Genomic DNA, 13,746 nt, shown 5'->3' on the forward strand with positions numbered 1-13,746 from the left:
CCTCAGTGGGAATCAGGGCTGTTAATTTCAATTTGGAGCATCAAACCCCTCAAGCAAAAGCAGCAGGCAGAGAATAACCACATTTCGCTGCGCGCTCTGCGATTTATGACCTGGAATTTCAAGAGGGGAAGAGGAGTTCTTGTGCTGCATTTCATTTTTCTGCCTCTAAAACCCTTGCCAATAATAACAGAATGTCACTAAGAGCCAGCTCCCTTCCCAAAGGAGCAGCACACGGTGGGACAGACCCCAGCTCCTCCTCCCACAGCTTTATTCCACGTGAAGGGCAAACAGGAGCACGGGTTTAAGTGCTAAAGCAAACAGAGCCAGCTTTAACACACAGGTTGATGAAAGAGGCTGAACACAGCTGCTCTTGAAGTCATTTCTTTGTAGTCTTCATTCCCACAGGTAATTATGAGCTTAGAGGTTCCAAGACTTCAAATGATTGTTTGTGCCTCCTTCAAGGATATATATAAAAAAAAAATTTTAAATTTCATATGCTTTTTAAGTCAAGATGAATGAATCCTCACAGAAATAACAGTAATGGCCGTAGTTACCCGAGTGGTAGACTGGGGGGGCTCAGATGTGCTTCTGGTTTTACAGAAAGGCTGAACCTCAACCTGGCTAGGACCTGGAACTATTTAATTTATAAATTCTTAGGGGTAATATTACTGTCTTGGAGACTACATATGCACAAGGTTCCTTTAAAAGTAGATTTGAGAAATATTGATTTTTAAGAGGATTTCACAAGGCACTGTTAGCAATAAAAGCAGAATTTGAGAGAACAAAGCTGGAAGTTTTAATTCCCCAAATGCTGTGAGTGGGAACTTGGGAGAACTTGAGTCCAGGGAATGAAGGAATTCATCCGGTTTTTCACATCCACCTTGAAATAAGAAATGACAGTGCATGGGCCAGCAGGGCTCTGTGGAGTGACTGGTATTTAATAAATTATGGCAGTGCTTTAAAAAGAGATACAAAAAAAAAAAAAAAAAAACAAGACCAAAAGTATTTTAAGAATAGAGAGAACTAAAAAAAAACCAAAAATGGGCAGTTCTACTCCAAGGGCATAGACCAAAAAAAGAGCTACAAGCAAGAACTAAACACAAGACAGCAATAAGTTTGTGGAGTAAAGGAACAGGTTTATTCTCTTCCCCAGACCTGAGGAATACACTATATTTTACACAGCAATTGTATGGGGAGAAGGAGTAGGGGGAAGAGAGTATCAAAATCCAAACAAGTCACAAGGCATCAACAATCCCTTGATGACAGCAGAGTAGTTTTTGTTGGCACAGCTCACGACAGCTGGAGGAATAATTGCGATGCTGAGCGAGGATGCCGAGAATATTTCGCTTCAGAGACTCAGATGAAAGATGTTATCCACAAGCACTTTGCAAATGTTAATTAAACCCACACAGCCCCTTTTTGGCAGATCAAGAAGTATTTATCCATATTTTGCAGAGAGGGGAATGAATATCTCAGGCACTTTTAACTTAAGGTTAAAGCTGCTTTTTGTACTTAGGAAGTGCCCCACAGATACACCATTAAAAACACAAATTAACCTTCCCCGTCCTGCACAGCCAGGATGGAGCTGATCCTTCTCACTTCTCTCTGACTACTGCCACAACAGAAGCCTTGACTCTGCAGAAAAACCAAATTCTGAGATGAACATGGGCACAACAAATGAGCTTTAAAACAACAGCGACCCTTGGTGAGTTGGAAAAGAAAAAACCCAAACCGATTCCACTGCTCTTTCTTTGGTTTTCCCCTTCAAAGGTGACAACTTTTCCCAGGTTTAAAATCATGGAATACCTTGAGTTGGAAGGGATTCATAAGGATCACTGATCCAACTCCTGGCCCTGCACAGACACCCCAATAATCCCCCCTGTGCATCCCCGGGAGCGTTGTCCAAACGCTCCTGGAGTTCTGGCAGCCTTAGGAATGTCACCATTCCCTGGGGACCCTCAGCACCCTCTGGGGAAGAACCTTTCCCTGATATCCAACCCAAACCTGACACAGCTCCAGCTGTTCCCTGAGTCCTGTCCCTATCACAGGGAGCAGAGATCGGAGCTGTCCCTCAGGAAGAAGCTGCAGCCCTGATGAGTCTCTCTCAGCCTCCGCTTCCCCAGGCTGGACAAGCCCAGTGACCTCAGCCCCTCCTTGTAGCTGCTCCTACCATTCCAAATAAGCTTCTTATTCCACAACACACCATTCTCCAACAGGATAAAACAGTAATAGTGTCAATTTAAGCCAAAACAGTGAGTTAAAGCAGGCAGAACCAATGGAAATAAAAAGGAGCAGTGAAATCATTACTAAAAAGGACAAAAGAGGCACAAAATGAGGCACCTACACTGGCAGAGCAGGAGTACCGCTGTGTCCTGGAAAAAAGAGCTTTTCCTCAGAAGAAGACCACTCCATTATTTGCTAAATTGACATGGAACATTTGGTATTTAAGAGGGGAAGGGTCAGTTTGTCAGATCTATAAAAGAGTAGCTGAGAACATCTGCAAGGTCAGGAAGAAAATGCATAAACACACATGTGAACTAAAACATCAAAATACACAGAGGTGGCCGATGCCTGTGATCTTACCATGAAAATAAGCATATTTGGAATTCCTTCCTGTTAAAAAAAAAAAACAACCCAAACCCCTGAAGCTGCTGATTTAGGATATATTTCAGTTGGAAATACATTTAAGGATGCAGTTGGAAAGGAAACCTAAGAGTAAGTGGAGCACTTTCAAAGAGTGTTGCAGATCCCTATCCAGCAGACACGCTGTGGGACAGAGTCCCTCCTGCAGAGCTCACACCCAAAGGCAGACACTGATTACACACAGTGTGTAATGCTTTTATAGATCTGTATTTATATTCCATTTATGTTTACAGTGTAACCCACAGGGCACAGCACACAATTCACCACCACCCATCAGCTCAGGAGACTGTCCAGGGCTGTTATTCAGAGCAAGCACAGGAGCTGAAAAGCTTTTCCTAGGCTAATCCAGTGCCTCAGCCGGCTTTCTTGGGAGCTTGCATGATCACAGGAACTTTAGGAGCTCAAAGGCCCGGCTTGCAAAACCAGGCTGGTACGTGCCACAGCAAAGGGGCCATCACCTCTTACTCAGCTTTGTCACTGCCCCACACAGGTGCCACCATTTCCTCATTGCTAATCCAAGGTACAGGAAGCTCCAAAGACCCAGGGAAAACCTGAAACCTCCCCCAGGGAAGCAGGTTGTGCAATTCCAGCATTACCTGTGCTGCTGCAACGTGGCACAGCCAGGAGACAAACTCGGGGTAGAGGCAGCAGATGTTTGCTGCTGCATTCAGGTCCCCCCTCTGTGACCCTTTCCAGGCTCACTCCACCAGCCACATCCAGCTCCTGCTCTTCCCATGCAGAGAGAGCAGGAAAAGGTTCTTCCCTAGAGGGCGGAACAGCTCCCCAGGGAATGCTGATGTTCCCAAAGCTGCCAAAGCTCCAGGAGTGTTTGGACAACGCTCTCAGGGATGCACAGGGTGGGATTGTTGGGGTGTCTGTGCAGGGCCAGGAGCTGGACTCCATGGTCCTGTGAATCCCTTCCAATTCAGGATATTCTGTCTCTGTGATTCTTTGCCCTCCAGCTCAGTTGTTTCTCCAGTGTGCTCACTCAGGACCATGGTACTACAGGCATTAAAATAATGTTTTAGTGTAGTTTTTAGCAACCAAGTCAAAGTATTTTGGCTCATAATTCCATCTGTGCCCTTGGCTTCTGGTTATATTACAACTGCACACAGTGAGGTAGATATTGAGACATTATTAGAGGTGCTCTGCATCCAGAGCAATTCCCACAGAAATGGATTTGCAGTCCACTTCATCTTGATGACAAGGCTGGAATTAGGGCAATTCCAGCTGGGAACTATTCCTGTGTTTTAACAAATGCTGCAATGCAAGGCAACTGCACTGACCTTTCCTGGCTGCTGGTCTGGGGTTTTTCTACAAACATTTGAAGGGTTTGGACTGGTTCTGATCTGCTGCCACTCTGTCACGTGAGCAGCCCTGTTCCAAACTCTCAGGAGAGGTGTGAGGCTCAGCACTCGAGGCTGCAGGAAGAGCAGGGGTCTCCAGGCAAGGGGCAGGGGCCAGGCCTTGTTATTCCATGCTTTCCGATAAGAGACCCAGCACATTTCTGGCCTTCCCACACAAATCCATATTTGTATGGCTGCCAGCTCTTTATCACTTCTCTTTTTGCTTTTTTGGTTGCTTATTTTAAACTTTGCCCAAGGTTACATTCAGCAAAGGCTGCTCCCTCAAAATACAGCATTAAACCCACTATCAAATGAACATCTGGAAATCACATTTAAATCCTTCTTGAAAGCAAATGTTTTGCAAAAGAAAGCCCCAACTGAGCAGAAAGCAGAGAATTTTTGCAGCACAACCCTTTGCACGTGAAGCATTTTGCAAAGGCCACCTTGCAGCTGTTGTTGTGACCTTCTAGAGATCAATGTCCCCACCTGTGCTCACCCTCTCCTGGAGGAGCAAACACCACACACAAAACAAGCAGCACTTGGTAGCCTGGAATTTGACACGGTATAAACGAGCTCAAAACCTCCTACATCAAGTACAACCCGCTGCAGTCACCAACTCAAAACCCCCTCTGAAATGGCTCAGAAAGAGCCCAGCAGCTGTGGAATGAATTCCCCTTTTTCCCCCACCCAAACTAACGTCTGGAACCTGCACATCTCTAACTAAAAGCCACTTTGTAACTCTCAGTCACTGCTTTTTGTAATTTCCTTTGGGGGATTAACACTGTCCTTAAAGGTTGGGGTTTTTTCACCACCACCACGGCATTATTTGTATTTCCTATTTACAGAATCAGACATCATCTGTGATTAATATTTTCAGTAACCCCTCTGCTGGCCCTTCACCTCTGTTATCACCCTGCAGCTGCTCAGGGATGCCTGACAGGGCCCCTTTTTGCAGCTCCCATGTCCAGCAAATGTTCCAGACAAACAGGAGACTATTCCAGATTATCCCTCACCAGATTTAATGACTCTGGAAAGATCCCCAGGGAAAGAGTGTTTACTGCCAACGAGCTCCATTAAGTATCCAACAACATCCATCGAAAAAACAGCAAAACATTGGGGTTTTAATTATTTTTTCAAGCTGGCTGTAGCACACAGAACATCACAGAGCATGTGCCATATGAATGGCCTGCCCACAATTCTCTGTATTCTTTTGGGGACTGTCAGCAAAGACAGCTACTTCCAGGAGGAGTAACTTTACTCAGGATAACCAAGCAGTAGGAAAACCCTGCCTTTTGCCCCACAATGCCAGCAGGGAGAGAGCAGAGTTATTGGGAACACCTTTCAGACAGTGACACACTCCTGACACAAGAGGCTTTGTTTAGGATGTGGCTTTGCACTGTTGCTCAGCTGATCTCATGGCCTGGTGCTGCTGAAAAGAGGGATCTCCTCCCCAGCTTCCAAGCCTGAATCAGGGAGTTAGGCTGGAAGGAAACTGTCTGGACCGAGAGGGAAGGAACTGGATCTGTATCAGTGCAAAAAGATCAGTGGAAGCACAAGGCTGGGAGCAAAACCTTTCCTTGCATCACCAGCTTGCCATGAGATCAGTTCAACTACAATGCACAGCCACACTCTAAATTTAGAGAGCTTTCTAACTCTAAAGCTGTATCCCACGTCCATTATTCCTCTCCAACACGAGAATGAGCCATGCTATTATAAATGCTTTTATACCAGCGTTGAGCTCTCCACCCTACAGGAGCACACATCAATTGTGGATAAAGTGGTTCAACTTTGGAATGTAGACAAAAACTGAGACAACACTAATGGTGGTGAAAGACAGGTTGCCTGGGGAGAGAAATGATCAGAGATTTAAGAGGAAAGGGGGGGAAAAAAAACCCCTACAGATAATTTACCTGTGCTTGGGTCACTGCTCATTAGTGCTCTGAAGAGAATCACTTCACAAGTTATAAATTAGGCTGCTCTTGGCTTACTCCCTTATTATCCAGCTCAGGCAGCGACCAGGAGCCTTTCACACGCACCGGATAATGGGAACACTTACCCTGAATAAAATGAACAGAGGCAAAGCAAAAAACAGGGGCCTTCATTTGGGCAGGAAAAACCATCAGGAGACCCAGCAGTGGCATTGGGTTTCACCAGTCACTTCTCTATCACTTTGCATTTCCTCCTTCTCTGGAGAAGGGAAAACCTCTCCAAAAACAAATTCAGGCTGTGCAGAAGTTGTTTTCTCCTGTTGATATTTCCATCTACCCCCTGCTGATTTGGGATTTCCAACAGACTTTTTAAAAGCTTTCCCATTCAGGCTGAGCTCCACTTTAAGAAGTTTCTGTAGAGATTGTTCAAGGCAGACATCTAAAAACTTTTAATTTTGGTTATTAGGCAAAGCTCACTGTTCAACAGCAAGTAGTCAATTTCTGTCTCAATTTTTTAATCCTTTTGTAATCATGGCTTGGTAAAAAACACAGCTCTAACACTTCTTTAAACATTCATGGGTTTTTTTACTGTATAGAAATAAAAATCAGGAGACAGCAATTTACCAGTGATACCTATCAGAGCTGGCAAGGGCAAGATCACTCTTTTCCCACACATCTTCTAATCTCCTGCTTATATCTCTGATAAAATAAACTCATTATTAAAAAGTGCTTTAGTCTAAAGGTTAAAGGTTGACAAAATCCCCAACTTTGGAACAACAAAAGCCAACTTTGACCAGAAAGGCTGAGACAGCCAATTCAGCCCAAAAATTCTGGCAATTTTCCCTATTTAAAGGATGAGCTGTGCAGCTGCAGCCCCACCACCAGCAGCAGCCTGACACTTGGCCTTGCTCTTAGGATTCCATCTCAGAGGCAAAAGCACATGGAAACAAAGACACACTTGGCCAGTGAACCCAAGAGATCTGTATAAATTAGCTCCCTGGAGACCTGACAAAGGCTCCCTTCCCTGCTCAAAGGCATCAGCTCTGTGATGCCTCACGGTGAGCACTCCAGACAGAATTAAAAGGACTCTAAATCTGTCCACAGGGAAAGGCAGCAGCTGGATCAGCAGGATGGAGCAGAGTTCAGGCAGACCCACACAGGAGACAGGAGGGAAAAGGGAAGAAGTAAATCCTCCTTTCCTTAGGGGCAGTTTCAGTGCATTGTAATCCCCTTCCACCCCTCCCAGGTTAAATCTCTCCTCTAAAAATGCTTTCACTGCCCACTGGTACAGAGGGCTGAGGCACTGTGCAACAACTCTGATCCCATTACAGATCCAGCCCCACTCAGCACCAGCTTCCAAAATCTTCCCCTTCTCTTTTCAAATACTGCTATGCAAAACAAGGGCTGCCAAAGCTCCGGGAGCATTTGGACAGCGCTCCCAGACACAGGGTGGGATTTGCTGGGGTGTCTGTGCAGGGCCAGGAGTTGGACTCAATGATCCTTGTGAGTCCCTTCCAGCTCAGGATATTCTTAAATTCCAGGTAGATTTTTTTGCAGCACTACCTAATACAGGTCCAAGCTGAAGCCAACCTCAGAGGCAGAAGTGAAACCTGTTCTGCCCAGGAGCCTCTCTGGTGAGGTGAAGCTGCCCCCCTTGCTCACTACTCTGGACCAAGAAGAATTCCTCTTCTAAAATTTTAAGCATCATCTTCACAGCAGGATGCCCGTGACTTCCACATCAGCCTTTCTGCTGCCTGTGGGAGGCACAGATCTTGGCTTGCTTTTAGCTCCTGAGTCACTTGGGAGCTGGGAACAGAAGGAATAAGAATCCTTCAGTCATCAGCATCACCAGCTAAAAAAACACCCAGAGAGCAGCAGGCCTGAGAGCCACCGAGTGCAAGAAGCACGTGACAAAAACATCTCTGGCAGTGAAAAATTTAATAACCTTGTTATTAATTCTGAACAAACAACAACACTGATTCCCACTCTTCCTTTGATTTGCAACAGGAGGAGGAAGAAATAAAGTTGTTCAAACAGGAACAGCTGTTACATCAATGCCAGTATAATGGAATCTCCAGCATCCTGTTCTCGGGAGAGCCGTCACTGTTTGAGGAGGAGTTCTGCCTTTTCAAGAGGACTTCAGAACCTCAAACACCAACCTGCAGCTAGATTTTCTCCCTAATCAGAAGTCAATTATCCTGCTGAGTGATGACAGAACAATTCACAAAGTAAATCCTTTTCGTATTGGGGGCCTCTGTGATGGAGTTGTGCTGGGAATTTCCTTACACAAAAGCAAGGAGGATTTCATTTGTGCTTCCCACAATTATTCCCAAGGGCCTCCCTCTGAACTGCCAGGTGAACCTTCAGTGTAGAAAAAGCTTCACCTGACAATGTAAGCTAATGCACTTTTATCCACAGCAGAAGTTCCCAAGTTTTTATCAAGTCTGAGGAGATCTAGAATTACACCCAGCTGTCTCTAGAGCTCACTCACAGAATTAAACTTGTGCTATTGCCATTGTTTCTCACTTCCCAGTCACTGCTACAGTAATGCAAACCTCCTGGAGAGTCCTTTGAATAATTTTTAACCACTTTGAAATAGTTTTATTATACTAAATAATTACTGCAACATTTTCATATCACAAAGAAGTTCTCAGTTGTTCTCAGGCTTCATTCCTTGCAGAGTTCTCATCCCAGCACTGTTCCCTTCCCAGGTGTCTGAGGTCAGATAAACTGAAATTAGCTCCAGAGAGGGCTCTCAGGATCTGCTGTTGGATAAATGAAGCCACAGGTTCATAGAATGGGTTGGGTTGGAAAGGACCTCAAAGCTCATCCCGTTCCACAGGGCGGCTGAGCTTTGTTGTTTAACAATGAAAAGAAACAGCAAGACCAAGAGGAGAATCAGGGAATCGCTAAGGTTGGAAAATCATAAAAATCCAACCATCAACCCAGCACCACCACGTTCACCACTACACCAGGTCCTCAAGTGCCACATCCACACATTTTCTGAATGCTTCCAGGGATGGTGATTCCACCACTGCCCTGGGCAGCCCATTCCAATGCTTGACGACTCTTTCCATTAAGAAATTTTTCCTAATATCCAAACTTAACCTCCCCTGGCACAACTTGAGGCTGTTTCCTCTTAACCTGTCACTTACCTGGGAGAAGGCCTGACCTCCACCTCCCTCCAACCTCCTCCAAAGGGAGCAAGAAGAGGCCTGGAGAATTGCAGTCCTGCACTAACACACCACGGAGGATCTCACAGCAACCTGATGGCTTTCACCTCACTTGAGCTCCTTCCCTCTAACCCTCTGTGTGAGCCAAGAACTGTGAGCAGAAATGAAATAAAGACACAAACAGTGATTTACTCTCCCCAAATCTGAAGCAGCTCCTGGCAGGAAGGGAGGAGAGCAGAAGCCAGGCTGACATTCCAGGCTCAGCAAGCAGGAGCACTCCAGCACATACTGCTGGCTTTGTGATGTGCCACAAAGGCAGCCTGTTCCAGCTCTCCCGTTACACATTGTCCCACACAGCCTCTGGTCCCAGTTTCAATGGCTGCATTAAATGGAAAAGTCCCCTGGGTGATGGCACGAGCTGGATTCTCCCAGCTCCGTTTCCCCAGCGTGGCTGGATCACTGCAGGGATCCCGGGGAGGTCTCCAAACCTTCCCTTGCTCCAAGCTAATCCAGGAGGCTTCCCCTACATGGAGTCTCTCATCACAAGAGATTTACTTGGGCAGAGCAAAATTCCACCACACAACTCAGCATTTTACAGGCCCTTTCCTCACTGGCTGTATTATTCAGGCAATGTACTAAAAAAAAGGTAAAATATAAATAAATAGATGCAGTGTTCCAGTGCTGTTCAAGAAGAGCTGACCCCTCATTCAGGGAGATCAATGTCTGCTGCATTTACATCCTCTAAAGCCAAAAATAATGCTGGAACCACCAGGAGAAACAGCCAATTAAGCTGTTTTTCTCCCAGGCAGATTAAAAATTACTCTCAATTTACTACCTTACTAAACTACAGCTGAAATTATTATAGTAGGCTGGCTGTGGGCTGGCAGGCTGGCTGTGTGCAACTTCACATACAAGAGAATAAAAGAAGAATGAGAAAGGACCATTAATATAAATTGATGGTTTATATATATATATATATATATATGAAGGGAAGGAATACTAAAAAAACCTCCATCCTTCACCATTAAGGTAAAGGATGGGACACCCTGATAGAAAATCAACCTATAGATTCTGGATGTATTTCTCTCCCTCTCTCCTCGTGGTGTCCCCTGTCCAGGACGAATCCCCAGCTGGGTTCAGGCCTGGTTGAGGCACAGGTGACACATCTTGGCAGGCCAGGTGAGGCTTTGGGGAGCTTTTAGTGTTTTATTGACAAATGTGTGCAATGAACTGATTGTGCTGCACCAATGGGCTGCTTTGGGAGAGAACTGCCACAAGAACTTGGTTTGGCTTCCCTGTGCAGAACAGAAGCCACAGTGGAGCACAGACAGAGCTGGGAGCTCTTTGGGGTTAAAGGCAGGAAGGAAGCACTGGGGAAGGCAGCAGAGAGGAAAGAAGAAAAGCACAGTGGTGGAAAGAACGGTGGAGGTGTGGAAGATAAACCTGAACGCTGGGAAAAACTGCTCTGGATGGTCCAGGGAGCTGTGATTCAGCGCTGAGGAAAACATCCAAGAGTTATCAGCTGAACAGAGGCCCAAGTTTCCCAGGCTGCCCACAGGGCAGGGCTTTAATCACCCCTGTGGGAGCCCTGACTCACCTTAGGGCAGCACAAAAACCACAGATCTGAGTCAGGGCAGATAGACAAAACCACAGACTTGTCAGCCCCAGGCACATCAGCCTGCAGCCCTGGGACTGCAACCCTGGTGTTAACACTTTAATCACATCATATTCCAGCTCTACTTTTTGGAAGCCACTAATAAAATAAATATCGTTTATGCAAAGCAGAGGAGATGGAGAGCCAGGCCCTGCCCCTAGAGAACCAGAACCTGTTTGATGACTGATTTATATTTATCTAAATAAGACCAATTCTCTATTTGGATGTAATTTCTTAACCAATGCAGAGGGGGAGAGGGTTTAACACCCAGAGTGTTTCTTGTCCTCATTTAGAAGATGCAGTAGACACCAGCCGCCATTTAGTTTCACAAAACTGCTGCAGGATACAAAGATGCATCCCATCTGACAGCTTTAGCACAAAGCCCCACAACCCTGCCAGGGCTCCTTGTTAACTATGTGGTGCTATCAGGTTTATTCTGATAGCATTTTATTTTATCAGGTTTATTTTATCAGTTTTTTCTGATAGAGTTTTTAGATTAGACACACAAATCTCTGCTTTTTAGAAAAAAAAAAAAAATGCTATGGCTTATTATTACATGGAGTATCAAAATTCCTGGTTTCTTTTCTATGGCTAAAGATCCAGGGAACTGCAGCAAAAGAACAGGACCTCAGAAACCCAAAGGTTCTTTCCATTTTCTAGGAAGAGCACTCAAGAGGAGAAAAAAAATACCAGAAATTGGAAATAGTGAATATATTAAAGACGGTAAAAACCATGAAGCATCTTTGTAATGACCAATTAATCAATTAGGACATTTTAGTCTGGAAAAGAGGCCTCTGGCAGGGGACACAGTAGGGATTTACAGAATTTTATGCAAATGCAAATGACAATTCCCCAAACACGAGCTTATTACAGTACACGAGCTGGCAGTAGGTGCAGTTACCAAAAGGAAGTGGTTCACCACACAAAGTTAAACTTTGAAATGCCTGGACAGAGCACAAGAGCTGAATAAACTGATGGGAGATGAAGGACACTCCTGCTGGCCATGGCTGGAGACAGGACAGACCCAGCCTCCCACAACCCAGGAGTTTGTTTGCCACGTCCTGAGTTCTTCAGAAGCAGACAAAAGTCTCCAGCATCTTCTGAGGGGAACAGCAGCAAGAAGCAGGAATTCCACCCCTCCCTCACTTCCCAGTGCTCCTGCAGGAGGTACAGGCAGCACAAACCCTCCCTGCCATACCCAAGTGCTCTCCCCCAGCCCTTCTTCACTGCAGCTGTGAGCAAAGACCACACGAGCCTGTGTGAAGCACAGGAAGCATCAGACCCACGCTGGTGTTCACGTGGATGGTGCCACATCCTCACAGGAAGGGACCTGCTACAAAACTCCTGCAGAACTTGGCTTTGCTGCCAAGCCAGGAAGTCTCAGGAGGTGCTTGAAGAGGAGTCTCTTGAAAGTATTTTTAGATTCCAGGCCCAACCCAGTTATTTAGATATTTAGTGTCATGGGAGAGAGTTTTGCATAAGAATGGCTTGTTAAGGAGTCCCTTGAAACAGGTTATTTTCCCATTCTGCCCCATGGAAATCACAGACTGTTTCCAGCATCTCCTCTATTCCAGCTCCCTGCCAAAAACAGCCCTTCCCTCAGCTATCTCCTACTGACCTAAATCCATACTCCTTGCTTTAATCACAGTCTTCCACTCTAAAAAGGACTCCAAACCTGAAATCCTTGTCTCCTACATTCATTCCTCTAGCCACCAGGCCCAGAAGGGCTTCTGAAGGTCAGTGCTGAACCTGCTGCACACCACAGCAGTGTAATAAATGTTGCACAGGCCAAATGATGTCCTGGGGGAAGCCTGTGCAGCCCGTGGCCTTGTGCAGACTGCACAGCTGCCAGTCTGAGACTTCCTTCTCCTTAAGATATGCAAAGAGAAGGAGAATTCAATGGTATTGACTGATTCCAGCTCCTCAAGTCAGCAGATCTGGCTCAGAGCACACACTGGGATTAGAGCTGTCGATGAGGACTGTGGCACGGTGGCACCGGCATCGTTCGTCCTTCACGTGCCCCCACTGCTACTCCCATTTTGTTATTCACTGTGGAATTTTTCACAGGAGCTGTGTTCCAGCTGAGGGGGGTCCCTGCTGTGTTTGGCAGGGCACAAGGATTTCCTGGATCCAGAAGTACAAACAGAAATGCTGTAATACACAGGAATAGACACCTGAGCCCAGGACATCCTGCATGTACTGGCTGGATATGGAAAACATGAGGAAGCCACAAATAAGTTTGCCTCTCTTTCCCTTTTTTCCCAGAAGCACAGGAATCCCCTGCCCTGCTCCCTGGATACAGCCACACCAACCTGATGACACAACCCAGTCTCTAAATGCATTATTTCATCCTTGGCTTTTGTTAACAAACACTTTCAGTTTCAAGATTCATCATCCCACATTATCCTTAGGGAATCACCTGCTAGGAGTGTCACAATAAATTCAATCGCTGCAGCTCCCACACTCACCTGAATTTTACAGCCTGTACTAGAGAATCCTCCTGGCTTTCAGACACCTGAATCAGGCAATTCCCTATTTCAGTCTGGCCACACCACTGCACCACACGGGCCAAGACATTCCAATTACTCAGTATTTACTAGCTCGAGTATTTACTCCCTCACAGTTGAGAGTTCTAAGATGTTTGCAGACACCTCATAAAGCACAGGCTCATTATTACAGCCCATTAACACGCATGCAAGACATTTTAATGTGTAAAAATTCCCCATGAAATAAAGATTTTCTCCTCCACTTTCAGGGCAAACCTGCCATCCTTACCATGAAGTGGGCAACGCTTTCCACTGTTTTTTTCCTGCTATTTTCCGCCCACCAGTCAAGCCAAGCCTCATTTAGCTGATTTCATAGCACTCATTTATGAGCAACCCTGGCATGTGCCGTGGCAGGTCCCTCATCTACCCTTCTCACTCAGCTCCAACACCTCCAACAAGGCTGGAATAGCTCTGGGGAGCATTTCCACTCCTGACCCTGCAGCACAGGAAGCCTCA

The 13,746-nt window shown here is 45.8% G+C and overlaps 1 protein-coding gene across 4 annotated transcripts in view; it reads right to left on the bottom strand.

The window, feature by feature from the left end:
• Positions 1 to 13,746, bottom strand: part of EXTL3 (exostosin like glycosyltransferase 3) — a 131,010-nt gene that overhangs the window by 74,965 nt on the left and 42,299 nt on the right. The gene's annotated exons all lie outside the window — the stretch shown is intronic.

The sequence above is a fragment of the Vidua chalybeata genome, chromosome 3 (assembly GCF_026979565.1).
Source record: "Vidua chalybeata isolate OUT-0048 chromosome 3, bVidCha1 merged haplotype, whole genome shotgun sequence".
Lineage (NCBI taxonomy): Eukaryota > Metazoa > Chordata > Aves > Passeriformes > Viduidae > Vidua > Vidua chalybeata.